Source organism: Mus caroli, unplaced genomic scaffold (genome assembly GCF_978045245.1).
Source record: "Mus caroli unplaced genomic scaffold, Mus_caroli_1 scaffold_13, whole genome shotgun sequence".
Taxonomy (NCBI): Eukaryota; Metazoa; Chordata; class Mammalia; order Rodentia; family Muridae; genus Mus; species Mus caroli.
This window is the reverse complement of record NW_028227268.1, coordinates 7,969,457-7,983,412: the sequence shown is the minus strand read 5'-3', so window position 1 is coordinate 7,983,412 and position 13,956 is coordinate 7,969,457. Positions and strand designations below refer to the sequence as shown.

Below are 13,956 nucleotides of genomic sequence, written 5' to 3'. Positions count from 1 at the left end.
ACATTGGATGCATCTATCTAGGAGCTATGGAGGGAAACTTTATAGCCCTTGCTCTCTTGGCAAGACTACCCTTCTGTCTGGGGAGGGACCTTTGGAGAATTCTGGAAGCCTGGAGCTTGGTATGTGTTCCCCTGGGCCCTGTCCCTGGTCCTCTCTCCCCTTGTCTTGATTCCCAAAGCATCTAGCCCACAGTTCTGTGTATCCACTATGTGCTGAGAAGACACCAGGACCATCTGGTGAGCTGAAGGGGCCACACTGTTTATATTTCAAGGATGTAGAAATTTAGATGTTTTAGTGAGGGTGAAGAACTAATGCTCACCTCGTGAGAGTGTCATTTCAGGTCCCTGAAAGGCAAGCAAACCTGATGAACTTCCCAGGCATCCCTGCAGACCCCCTCAAGTCAAGTCTCCTTCTCTTTGGACCTTTCCCAAATGACTCCAGGAGTCTGTAGCCATCTCCTTGGAGGCTGCAGGTTATTCTTGTCTATGCCTCTATTACTGGAATCAGGTGGTTTTGTAAACAGCTGCTTCTGTCCCTTCCCCCCCAGGACATTGACCTTGTCCAGGGCAAGGATCATGGGCTGTCTCATCTGCTGTTTGCAGCCCACAGCTCAGGGTCAGTGGCAGCGTGGAGGAGGTTTGCAGAGAGATGGAACAGATGGGCCTGAACCTCTGCAACCAAGGCCTCCTGGGAACTTCATTCTGTGGCCTGCAGTGAAGACATTGTCCACTCTGGCCTGGCCCAGCCAGGAGACACTGTCCACTCTGGCCTCTGAAGGGAGATGAACAGACAAAATGCAACTTGGGAGAGTGCCAAGGATTCAGAAGGGCCCCGGTGCCTCGTCAGATCTCGGAGCTGGGCAAGGTGCCCCTCGCAAGTGTTCTGGAGGCTGCAAACTGAGCCAAAAAGAAGATGAACAGCTCATGTCCCTGTGGTGGGTGGATGTGGGAGGGGGGATGGAGGCACATGTCCGATGAATCTCTGTGTCAGATTTTACTGCACAGAGATGAGGCCGTATGCATACGGAGGACGTGGGGAGCATTGCCCGCCCCTTAGATGCCCCAGGGTTGGCGTCTGCGGCTGGTGAGGAGAGAAGGATAAGTGAGGTGAATTTTTTTGAATGCTCTTTTGTTTTTCTTTGAATCTTGGCTATATGTTGGCTTTGGACTTGGCCAGTCAGAATTGGTACCTTCTGCAAGGACACTCTCTGCCATCCTTCCCTGTGTCTTACTCATGGCCTGGCCTTCCAGGGTATGTCTGTCCTCTCAGCCTTGGGGACACTGACCCACTACCCGGGCTCTCTCCTGCTCTGTCTGTTTATAAACTGGATGCCTCCCAATAGAAACGCCCTGCTGGTTTGCAAGCAAGCAATGGCTACCAGATGAATCCCAGGAAGTAAGGGTCTTAGAGGAAGGGCACACACAGTTTCTAGGGGTACTAAGTTTCTAGGAGGCAAGATTCTGGAAGCCTCCTGCCCTCCCTCCATAACACAGAGAACGGGAAGCAGACGAAATGGATTTCGAAGCAAGAAACAAATTGGATTTTTAAAAAATGCTCTGGTTCTAATGATCAGAGGGGTTATTCATAATCTTGCAGTGGAACGTCTGTCTTGAAATCTATGTTTCATGCTGACAGCTTTCCTCTCATGGGCAAGATCTCACACATGATAGGGCCATAAAACAAGGAGCTCAGCCAGCCCTGCAGCATATCTGATAAAGAAGACCCACTGGGCCACGTGAGACAGGGCAAAGGGTACAGGGGGCCCTATGGTCCTCTCCCCGCCCAGCATGCCTTAGGCTTCTGGTGCTTTGCCCATCCTCCCAGCCTGCTAGAAGTTTCCAGAATGTCTGAGGACTATAAATTCCATGCTTTGCAATGGAAGGGGTCCATGACAAGCAAGTATAGAAAACACACAGAGCCCATGAGTGTGTCCCAGCTGGGAGGAGTCTTGCACCGAGTCCATTCCCCTGGGCCTCTCTCTGCACACTGGTTTTCACTTGGCTTTTCCTTGCAGCTATAAAATGCTGGCCTCTTGTCAGTATTTCCCAAACACAGGGTTGTCATGTAACCACACTCACTCACTAGTGTTACCAAAGACTTAATAACAGGAATGTATTCTGCCCAGGATCCGGAGATGACATGCTCACAATTCAAGCAACTGCAGGTCCCCCTCCCCCACCTCTAATCCCCTCCCCCTTCTCCAACTCCTCCCCCCCAACCCCCCCCCCCCCCCCCCGCTCTGAGCTCCCCTTCCCCCAACCTCTCCCCACTCATATAACACCACAGGCCACTACCAAGCCTCCAACACAAGAGATTTTGAGGGTCATTTAAAATCCAAACCCTAAGCCTAATAGAGGAGTGTGTCCACCCCAGGAAGGTTGAGCAATGGATCGGTCAATAAATAACACATTCAAGAACTAAATTCATACAGACTAAAAAGTCAGGTCTGAGGACAACTGGTAGGGCTTCCTGTCCCCTTTGGGATGGGTACCACTGAATTTCAGGCCAATGTCTCAAAAGCAAGGTGATGGGGCTGGAGACATGCACAAATGAGAGCCTGTGCTGCTCTTGCAGAGGACACGGGTTCGATTCTCAGCATCCATATGGAAGGAGGGGCAAAGACCATTTTGAGCAGCAAAGGGATGCACTGGCTGGAGCCTGAGTACCTACAGGTGGTACTTGTCCCCTTGAACCTCGCCAGCTCAGATGGAGAACTGTCATTTGGAGCAACTCGAGTGCTTTGGGTAAGCAGCTCCCATCCAAGGCTGCAGGCACCTGCCTGTTATAGCTGGAAACTAATGGAGGGCCAGGGTGGGGAGGGGTTCTCGCCACAGGAGTCTGATCTGGACTGCAAAGGCAGACGGTGTGGGGGGGGGGGTGGGTGGGGTGTGGGGAGGGGGGAGGGAGACACAGAACACAGCCATTCTGGCTCCCCAGTCCTGACTAGGAAGCAGAGCCACTTGGAAGCATGGGCAGGAGAGAGCAATCCAGCCAAGCAGTGGTGACTGAAGCCAGACATTCCCTGCTTCAAAGGCAGGAGAGGGTGGTGGCTGATTTAGCAGTCCCTGGAGAAAAGCACACACTGGCTTTTTTGGCCCTGTCCTAGCCTGGCCACCTGCTGTTGGTTTCTGAGGAGCCTCTTGGCAGATTCAAGGATCAGACAGCAAAGAGCAGAAGGAAATGGCTGGGCCAGTAAAGTATTTGTCTTGAAAACTTGAGGTCCTAAGTTGGATCCCTAGAATCCATGCTCCCATCCCCACCCCATCCCTGAAACACTGCTCATTATAATGGCAAACATAACCCCAGCACTGGATGAAACAAGATAGAGACACGTAGATCCCCTGGGATTCTTCAACCAGCTCATCTAGCCTACTTTCATTTCAGACCAGTGTCAAAAGGAAAATGGGAGAACTGAAGAGATGCACAGGTGAGAACATGGGCTGCTCTTGCAGAGAACACAGGTTCAACTCCCAGCCCCTGTGTGGAAACTCACAACCCTCAGAAACCACAGGTTCAGGGGATCCAATGGGCACACACGCGGTGTGTGTAAAGGTGGGTGATGATACCTGAAGGGCAGCCTCCAAGGTTGACCTCTGACCTCTATCCACAAACAGGTGGCACACAAACTCACAGGAAAGTTAAAAAGAAAAAAAAAAAAAAGTCAAAAGAACCAACAGGTTCCTTTCCTGCCAGTCTGGGAGCTGCTGTTCATTCGTTTTTCTTCTTGGGCAGACGAGAAATGACATTCTAGGTGACTATGCTACACACCCATGGTCCCAAGTCTCCTCTGGACCACTGGACATTGTTGCATGGAGACACTATGTAGCAAGTCTAAGATGCTTGGCCACAAGGAACAACAGTAATAGAAGGGCTGGGTGGGGAACCCCAGGCGTCCAATGCTGGGCTGTTTAGCCCGTGCCAGCTTATTCAGTACCTGAGCCTGAGGCTTAGCCTTGTCAGAAGAGCTAATGGATAAATGCCAAGGGCATTGTAAAGGTCCCGTGAGATTGGTCTGGAGGAATGGTTTGGAAAACAGAAATTCTGGGTAGAGGAAAGAATGTGGCAGGGAGGAGAGAGGCTAGGAAAGCCGTGTGGACCTTTTGACCAGGTGTAGTGACAGTAGGCGACTTCCTGGGAGCTGCTTAGAGGGTTCTGTGCTGAATGAGGCTTAACCCCACCCTCCAGAGGCACTTCAACCTGAATCCCCTGAAAAAGTATCATAGAAGCACATGGCATTCTTAGAAAAATGTCAAACAACCGCGGAGCCTGTCTATGCACGCCACCTGCCATGCCTTGGTGGAGAGAGGGCCTTCTGATTGTTCTAGCCAGAGTTGTCACTAAGTAGGAGCAGGCAGAGAAAGGGTTGTGCCCCTGCTGACCTGGTAGGGAAGCTGTGGGGAGCAGAGGTATGGGAGAGCTCCCTTTCTAGAATGCCCCTTAGAGTAGATTGTTCTAGCCAGAGTTGTCACTAAGTAGGAGCAGGCAGAGAAAGGGTTGTGCCCCTGCTGACCTGGTAGGGAAGCTGTGGGGAGCAGAGGTATGGGAGAGCTCCCTTTCTAGAATGCTCCTTAGAGTAGAATTTGAGTTGTGAACTTAAGTGGCCTTTTTGTTCTGGATTTTGCCATGCCCCACGATGAGCCTGAAGATAACTCTCATGCCTCCGGTATTGCTGGTACTACACTCTGCTCCCATATCTGCTGCAGAGAACCTCTTCTTCTAATTCTCCATCCAGACGACGTGCACTGTTCACCATGGACCGCCCAACATCTTCCCTCCCTCAGAAGGCCAGCACCCTGCTCATGCCCAGTGAACACACCAGTGGGCTCAGGGATCTTGATATTTTGTTTTCCCCGAGGGGGCGGGGGGCGGGGGGGGGGGGGAGATGGCTCAAGAATGTGTCTGTCTGTGTAAATGGGTAGTGTGGTGGTTTCAAAGATGTGTCAAGAGTTTTAACCACCAGAACCTCTTCTTCAGTTTGAGGCAATTTGTAACCACCGCAAAAGGCAAATGGTAAGAAATGTTACCTTAAGATTTGAGGGCGACTTAGTAAGAATTCTTGCTACTAAGCTGTGAGCTGAGTTCATTCTTCTGGTCCCACATGGTATAAAGAGAGAACTGGCTCCATTAAGTTGACCTTTGATGTCCACATGTGTGTCGCGGCCCACTTCCCCCAACACACATACAAAAAACAAATGCTATCATTGCTTTTAAAGAGCTAGGCTGTGCTGTGTGAAACTGGAGACTGAAGAGGGACCTTTGGTTAGGAGTTTTAAGAGGTCATCTTTCAGACCAACAAAGGAAGACATTTCTAGGAAAAAGAAAAAAACCCACCCAGCAACAATGTGGCTGCAACAGACATGCGGGAGTGTGTTTCCTGTATCCGTTGACTAAATGACTCCTGGAGTTAGAGGTGTACTACCGTTTCTCAGAGGAGGGTGGATCTGACAGGTGTCCTTCCTCAGAAGACATATACTGACTGGGTCACCTGGACATGTGTGCCAATTTCTGTGGTGGTTTAAACAGGAAAAGCCCCCAAAGGCTCACAGATTTGAGTGCGTAGTCCTCAGGGAGTGGTGTGATTTGAGAAGGATTAGGAGCTGTGACCCTGTTGGAGGAAGTGTGTCATTGGGGGTGGACTTTGAGGTTTCAAAACTCAGGCAAGAAGATCAAAAGGGCAAGGTCTGCTTGGACTATGAAGTGAGTTCGACCTCTACCTGGATCTTTCGCTGGGAACTTGGCTCAAAATAAAAAGCAAAAAATGGGACAGGGGATGTGACTGCATGGCAGAACGCTTGCTTACTGTGCATAAGGCCGTGGGTTCGATTCCCAGCACTGCAAAAGAAATAATGTCTCCGACACATGCCCTGGGAAGAGAGGGAAGGGGCACACATTCAGGCTGAAGCAACAACCTTCTTTGTTGGGACCACTATTGAACACCCTTGGGGTAGCTAGAATGGGCCTCCTGGAGGATCATGACCAGGGAGACCTGGAGGGTCTCATTCTTTAGAGTCATGTAGGCCCTAACAATTGCTGGACTCATCCTAGCTGGGTCCAAAGGTCTCGATGAGAAGGTACCGAAGGAATCCTAGTCCCCTGTGCCAGATTCTGACATTCACCGTCACCTTCACTGCTCATGACAATCCTGAATAGAATTCAGATATCCCTTCAGTTGTCACTTTGCATTTAAGAAAAGAGACCTGAGCAAGGTCAGGAGTGTCACCCAGGCCAGTGGCCATTCGGCGCTATGAGGAAGCTGAGATTTATGTGAAGCTGGTCTGATTTATGCAGAGCTTCACTGATTGGCACAATGCTATGCAGACCTCAAGAGTCCTACATCACCTTGAGAGGTTGTCCTGTCCTTGCTCAGGACTCCCAACCCTAGCAGGGCAGTGCTGGATTCCCAGCATAGGCTAGGGTCCCTACTCATAGTCACTTTTTAGATTCACCCCCCCACCCTTTACTCCTCTGGCTGGCCCCACACTTCAGAGCTGAGGTCTGATGCTCCAGCTGATGGGTGAATGGACACAGGCTCTTTGTAAGCTTTTAATGCAAAGGGCCAGTTGAGCAGAATGGCTCAGGGGAGAGGAACATTACTGCCTATGCCTGTAGGCTTTTGGGTCAGTACTGGTTGGAAGGAAGAAACCTGTACATGAAAAAAGAGGTTGGGTTCCCGGGAGAGGGAGGAATAGCTCCCCTTTTGGTAGCAGTGAATATACCTTCATGATGGGATCTGCAGTAAACAACAGTGACCCATTTCCATACCATCTGGACTCTAAACGGGTGATCCAGTTTCCCTGAGTCCCTTCTGTAAAGAGGTAGCCTCCTAATCATCCCTGCATCACCTGCATCACCTGTATCACCTGCATCATCTTCTGCTTTCTCATCTCCTTGGAGCCTCCCTCAGCCCTTTCTGGCTACCTGGTATAGAAAACAAGAGTCTTTTTTCTACCTTGGCAAGTCTGTCTCTTCTGGTGCTTTTGGGGTTGCAGCATGCTGTTAGAGTTGAGCATCGTGAGATGGGTGGGCCAAGCAAGGACGGAGGTTCAGATGTAGGAACAACTCGGGTTGATCCAGCTATACTGAGAGGCTCTGAGGAACATGTGTACACATTCAGGCCACTGAATAGGAGGCCAGGGTTTACTCAAGACCCTGTACCCCTAAAACAACATTGTTGTCGATCCCCACCTTCAGAGCACACTGAGGCTGTTTTGGTGCTTTCTGAGAAGGACAATCCCTGCAGTGGTCCAGCCGTAGCTCCATCCCTGGGGAAACTGGACAAATTCCTAGAAAGGTTTATCAGCCAATTAAGAGTGCGGCCAGTCCACTGCTGTGGCTCTAGCAGCAGCGGCTCGCCTCTTGCCAGGCAGCTTGGGCTTCTGGGAAGGTACAGTGTGTCCTAATTACACACTCCGTCGTGACAGGCGGTGTCAAAGATTAAAGGAATCAAACCCAGGGTCTCTCCAGTACCCCCCCCCCCCACCTCAAGAACCAGAGTGCGATTATGGTACCACGGTAGAAGTTAGGAAGATAATTTTCCCTGGGTCCAAGCTGCATGTCAGCATCTTGTCTCAGCTACCTTGTCTGGGCTCCTCAGGTTCATTTGCTTTTTTGTTGGCACAGCTGAGCAGAAGAAAACAAATTAAATCCTTCTCCTGGTGTTGGCTTCCCCAGCTCCCACCCAGTGTTCCTCTAGATCCGGGGCTCTCCCTCTTCTCTCCTCTTTCCTCCCTCCTCCTCTTCCTTCTTTCTTTGTCCCTCCTCCTCTTCCTCCTCTCCCTCCTCCTCCTCTTCCTTCTCCTTTCTTTGTCCCTCCTCCTCTTCCTCCTCTCCCTCCTCCTCTTCCTTCTCCTTTCTTTGTCCCTCCTCCTCTTCCTCCTCTCCCTCCTCTCCTTCCTCCTCTCCCTCCTCCTCTTCCACTCCATTTCTTCTCCTCTCTTACATTGAGCTCCTCCTCTTTCCCCTCCCTCCCTCCACACCCCTTCCTTCCCTTCCTAGCTGTTCCATTCTATCCTTGCTTATTCCTGCATCTCTAGTCTCCCTCTTCTCCTCTCCCTTCTCAAATATTTATCAGGGTGCACAGAGAAGGATGCTACCCTGGGCTGCCATTTCTCTTTCTAACAGCAGCATTGGCAATCACAGCCTGGACAGAGCTCCCTTCTTGCAGCCCTGGGCAGGTGCTTACATTGCATTGGCTACTGACCCCCGTGATGTTATAATTGAATGGGAAAGCCAAGGGTCAAGGGCTCAGTGATGTCTGGGGTCATGTGGTGCACAGGATGAGCTCAGTCATCTGCAGAGTTGCTCTTATCTAGCCTACTCCGCGGGAAGGAGAGCAGATTCTGAGAGCATCTCCACTAACAGATCACTGGGCATCAGTGAAGTAGGACCAGGATGCCAGGCCCACTGCTGATACTGATGGGCCCTAACTGACTTTGCTACCATAGCTGTAGAACATCTTCTCTGACTTGCTTCTACAATGAAAGCCATGCACTTTGGATGCCCTGGGGTAAAACAGTGGCTGGGAAGGAGACCAAACCTATGTATCCAAGGAGAGACTTGTACACTGGCCCCCTAGAGGTCATGTGACTTACCTGGAGTCATCTGGCCTAATGGAGCCAGAGCCCAGCTCTCCTGTCTTCAAGCTTGTGAGTCCTTGGTCACTTCTCTGAACCTTCAGAGTCTCCGGAACGTTTGGCAAAACCCAAACCTTGGGAGCCCGGTGCAGTTCCACGGTACCATGGTAACATAGGCAAGACTGGGGTTCCACTCCAAAACAGCGAAAATAAGCCCAAGCCCCTGAGAGAGGCATCCAGTGGTGACAGAGTCCATTTATGAGGAGAGAGACTCAGAGTGGGTCGGAGGAAGTGGCCGCCAGCCCAGACAGTGACTTCTACTTCTGAGGGTGTGAAGACACACTTTGGAATGGCTGAAGTGACCTCTGCACCTCACTTCTCGGGGATGCTATCCACGTGGGAGGGGCGCAGTAGGGAGGAGGAGCTTCAGACCCCACCCCTTTCTGACCTGCTCCCTCCCATTTCCATTCTGCACATTTACAATAGAGCATCGGGGAGGGATTCAGGGCTGGAAGTGGCCATTAGAGGAAAGCGAGCAGCTGCCCCTGTTAATGTGGAGTATCTCTATTACCCTAATAACTAACCACTTAATAACTGGCTTCCCCGCTAATTCTAATTGAAACACAGAACGATATTTCCTGGTGGAGAGTGGCAAGCTCCAGGCTCAGCAGACATCTCCAGGGGCCCCCTGGCTTCACATGGAGAAAGCTAGGGGCTCCTTGGGTATTCTGTTGGGAGGGACGGAGGCAACAGATAGCAGCTTTTGTACGGCTGCCAGGAACCGCAGTTGATGATAAAAGCTATTAAAGGTCAGCTGGGAATAGAAAACTATTTATGTTAAATGTCACAGATTAAGCTGCAGAATGGGTCTCAGGTGGAGGGCAAAGGGCGAGGTGAGAAGCGGTGGTCACCCAGCTGCCTATTTAGGGGCTTGAAGAAGGTCAGATGTTGGTGGCAGGGAGAGTGGAGGCCGGGTGGGGCAGCACTTGATTTGTGGCTCCCTCTAGCTTCAGGAGGCAGGTGGATATCAGCGGCCAACAGTGACTGGCCAGGCTGTCTGTCTGTCAGGGTTGCTAGGCGACCTGAAGTTAGCCAGAGCCCATCTCTCTCGCATCATTGCTGAAGGGTAACAGGGTGTTGCCAAGAAGGCAAATGAGATAGGACCCCAGGACATTGTGAAGAACCTTGGGCAGATGGTTGTGAGGAGGGAAGGGGGATGAAGGGAGGGGGAAGGGGAGGGGCTCGGGCTCTTCTAGAGCTGTTTAGGAATGTGGATGAGGGGGGAAATGGGCCAAACCGTGTTGATCTGTTCAGTCAGAAGCAGAAGGTTGTAAGGGACTGTCCACCTGTTACCTTATTACCTCCTCATTTTTGAAGCTGGCCATTGAAGGACTCTATTGTCTGGGTTTGGAGGAGCTTTGTGGGCCTGGGTCAGGTTCTCAAGGGTAGCACCAAGAGATGTAGGGACCTTTGTAACATCCCACCTCGCATGAGTGCTCATCTCTTTATCCTGGCATGAGCATCCTGCACAGGGGCCCCCACTGTGCCTCTTGACTGAGTCCGTCCTCAAACTGACAGGTCTAAAATGCCCCCTGAACTTCGATTCCAAAGTCCAAAGCATGTGTACGGTAGGGTGAAGTGGAAACCTTGCTTCTCTGTTCTTCAGCTGCCTGCCCCACTTCCAGGATGCCCAGCCATCGCTGTGTGTACAGGAAATGCAAGCCCATTCTAAAATCCAGACATGAGACAGAAGGTAAATCTAGTCAGGGAGGGAATCGGCTAAAAAAAGAGGATAAAGAAATGCTACCCCATGGTGTTCTGCACCTGTAAGTCAAGTCACAGGAAGGTGACCACAGTCAAAGGTACCCTGTAACCCCTAAGTTAGTGGGGGCCATCTGAAGGGACCTGAAGGAGGAATCCTGTGAATGTCTTCCACCAACAACCTCAGGATGGGGAATGGACCCTCCCCTGCTCACTCTCTTCCCACATGGGATCTGCCAGCAGAGTGGAAGTGGTTTGGCCCAGAAGGGTGACAGGATATAGTCAGATTAATAGATATCCCAGGGGCCCTAAGAGTGTAAGTGCTGTGACAAGATGGTAGAGTGAGTAAGTCAGTAGGAGGTGGAGGAAGGACTCTTAGAGGCAGACGGGCTGGGTGGGGCTGGGTGGGGCTGGGTGGGGCTGGGTGGGGCGGGGCTGTCATCCGTTATGTACTCACAACTGATCTACATCAGCTCAGCGGCCAGCCCTGGAGCTATTGTTCAATTAGACCATGAACGCTACCCTTGATTTGGAGCTTCATTGGGGACAGGAAGGAAAATGTGTCCCCAAACAGTTATGCTATGATAAGGGTAGCCTCGGATCAGTGAGGAGTAGGACCTGGTATTTGGGCACGACTCTCTTGGGAGTTAAAGGGAGGAACAGTTTGATGGGCAAAGAACTGGGCCAGCAGGAGAGGGCAGGAGGCTGTAAAGTGTGTCTCCACCAGATGCACAGGACCTCCACTCCTGCGTTTAAGGAGTTCATTCTGAACAAAGATGGGAGAGGGGAGGGGGCAATAGAGAGAGAGGTGGGGGAAGTGGGAGTAAGGAGGAGGAGAGGAAGGGAGGGGAGGGAAGGGGCACGGAGGGGAGGAGACGAGACCCATGGCTGCTGGGTAGGAGAATTTGAGGACTTGGCTTGGTCTTTGGAAAGAATATTCTTGAAGCTTCTGGGAGGACCTGCTAGGTAACACTTCTCAGCCTTGCCAGCATCAACATCAGCCGAGGGCCTGTACAAACAGATCACTGGCCTCCACCCTGAGAGTGTCTGACTTCTTAGTCTAGCCTGGGGTGAAGAACTTGGATTTCTTACCAATCAGCTCCCAGGTGTTGATGTGAGTCCAAGATCTACTATGTTCAAGACAGAGCAAGACGGGGAGGGGGGGTGTGTGTGGATGAAGGGTGACAGGGTGCAAAGAGACAGGCTTGAGAGAAATGAATGACATTGGGGTGATGAGGAGCTGAGGCCAGGCATGTAGCCTGGTGCCAGCAGCCTGGTGACATAGTGGCAAGGGGTGGGGTATGGCCCAGATGTGACAAGTGGGTGGCAGAAATATGACATGATTTCAGAAGAGCTGAAGCAGCAGATGATGAGAACAGCAAGGAAGGACAAGGCAGGGAATGTGGAGACAGGGTCCTAGGTAAGGCAGCTTTAAGGACACACTGATACAGACAAGGGGTCCTGGGGATTGGAGCTGCAGCTTCAACTGGGCCTGGGTACAAAGGTCAGAAGCACACAGTGGAGGTGGGGAGATGGCTCCAAGTGCCACCCCAGACCCCATGTAAGACAACAAGAATGACAAGCGAGGTGTGTCCCTCTATGACTGTCATCCCAGTGGTGGGAAGACAGAGACAGATGGATCCCTTGGCTCACTCTCCAGGCAGCCTTGCCTTTTTGGTGAGTTCCAGGCCAGTGAAAGATGCTGTGTCCAAAAAGAGATGAATGGTTCTGGAGGAATGATGCCTGGGACTGTCCTCTGGCCTCCACACCCACAGGCACACAAGTCCTGTGCACACACAGACACTCAGAGGCATGTATGTGCATATATATTCTTTCTCTGTCTCTGCCTGTCTGCCTGCCTCTCTGTGTCTCTCTCTCTCTCTGTGTCTCTGTGTGTCTATCTGTCTCTCTCTCTGTCTGTGTCTGTCTGTCTGTCTGACTCTCTCTCTCTCTCTCTCTCACACACACACACACACACACGCACACATCATGCAATGGCTTTATATGTAGCATGCCAGGTCTAAAAACAGCAGAGGTGATGGCTTGAACCTCAGAATCAGGAGGTATAAGCACTTTGATACTGACTTCTGATTTTCAGTCCAGCCTCACTTAGAACCAGAGCCCTGGTAGCCCAGACCCTGCATAGCCTGACCCCTAAACCTGGTTTCTGACCTGCCTGATGTCTGCAGGAGGGGATGACTCTGGGAAGAGTGAGAATCTCCAGGGACAGGACAGCAGGCAGTTTCTCCAACTGCTTTAGGTAGGCACCCAGGAACAGACAATTGGACTAGCAGATAAGGTGTAAGAAACAGTTGGGGGGCATGCAGCCCAAACTCACCACAAGTTCCCCCAGTAAGCAGATAACCTCCCATTGTGACTTCTGTTCCCAGTGCAAAGTTCTGATCTTTTTACTGGCCAGACCAGCTAGACCAGTGTTTCTCAACCTGGAAGGTTGCACCCCCCCCACACACACACACAGTGTCAGATGTCCATATTATGATTCGTAACAGTAGCAAAATTATAGTTATGAAGTAGCAATGGGATAATTTTATCATTGGGGGTCATGACAACATGAGGAACTGTATTAAAGGGTCGCAGCATGAGGAAGGTTGAGCTAGACAGTATTTAAACCACACAGAATATTTGACCGGGGCTTAGGGGCAACCCTATCTAGACCTTATGTTGCTTAGTCATGTCTTAGGTACACACTGCTTGATTCATGCTGGTTTCCTGGGTCTTGGGTCTTGGGCCACTCACTAACACATGAACACAAGCATGACTCTCTACCCTGTTCTTCACTCACACACACCCCTAAATCCTCACTTGAGAATGAGCAGAATAGCCCCAGTTGAAACTACTCTCCCAGTGCAACGCAAACACTTGTTTTGGGCCCACAGTGAGATACCTATTTCCTGAGTGTTCTGAGTCCTGGCATGCAGTTCCCCTGGGACCTGGATCTCGAATAGTTTTTGCTTCCGACTGACTCTGTTTGTGTTCATGCATTCATGTGTGTGCATGCATGCATGTGTGTGTGTGTGTGTGTGTGTGTGTGTGTGTGTGTGTGTGCATGCCTGTAGAGGCCAATGATAGAAGTCAGGTCTCTGCTTCAATCAACTCTCCACTTTACTTTTTGAGATAGGGTCTAACTCTGGGGTCTGGTGATCACCAGCTAGGTACCACTGACAGGCCAGCAAGCTCCAGGAATTCTCCTTTCTCTACCTCCCCAGCCCTGGGGTTACAGGCACACGCTGTACTGCCCAGAGTTTTTATGTGGGTGAGGACCTATGCTAGAGTCTATATCCTTGTGCGGCAAACTGAGCTATCTCCCAGCTCCCTAGCTTCCACTGTTTACACTTGAAGTGCCAGTCTCTCAGGCTCTACTATCTCCAGTTCCTTGTCCTGGTTGGAGTTTCCTTCTTGTCCCCTCTACTCCCCACACTGAGCAGCCTGCTGGCCCTTAAGCATGCACACACCATCTCTCCCAGCATTGATAGTGACATAGATACCTTATCCTAAAGTCCAGCTTCATCGTGCTGCAGCTTTCACAACAAACCTCCTCCCAAGGCCGTGGGACTGGACTTTAGAAGAGGGCGTGCAGGATTCTGGCAGTCAGGGGAGTTGT

General features: G+C 51.1%; 2 long non-coding RNA genes across 2 annotated transcripts; one reads left to right on the top strand and one right to left on the bottom strand.

The window, feature by feature from the left end:
* Nucleotides 1–2,412: 2,412 nt before the first annotated feature.
* On the top strand, nt 2,413–4,849 carry LOC147001374 (uncharacterized). The gene is made up of 3 exons (XR_015044837.1): nt 2,413–2,744; nt 3,385–3,427; nt 4,639–4,849. It is a non-coding gene; the product is annotated as an uncharacterized LOC147001374 (long non-coding RNA).
* Nucleotides 4,850–5,548: 699 nt separating this feature from the next.
* LOC110306011 (uncharacterized) lies at nt 5,549–8,146 on the bottom strand. Its single transcript, XR_002379217.2, has 6 exons — nt 8,094–8,146; nt 7,509–7,620; nt 7,186–7,283; nt 6,950–7,089; nt 5,801–5,864; nt 5,549–5,605 (listed from the first exon to the last, which is right to left on the bottom strand). It is a non-coding gene; the product is annotated as an uncharacterized LOC110306011 (long non-coding RNA).
* Between the last annotated feature and the right edge of the window lie 5,810 nt (nt 8,147–13,956).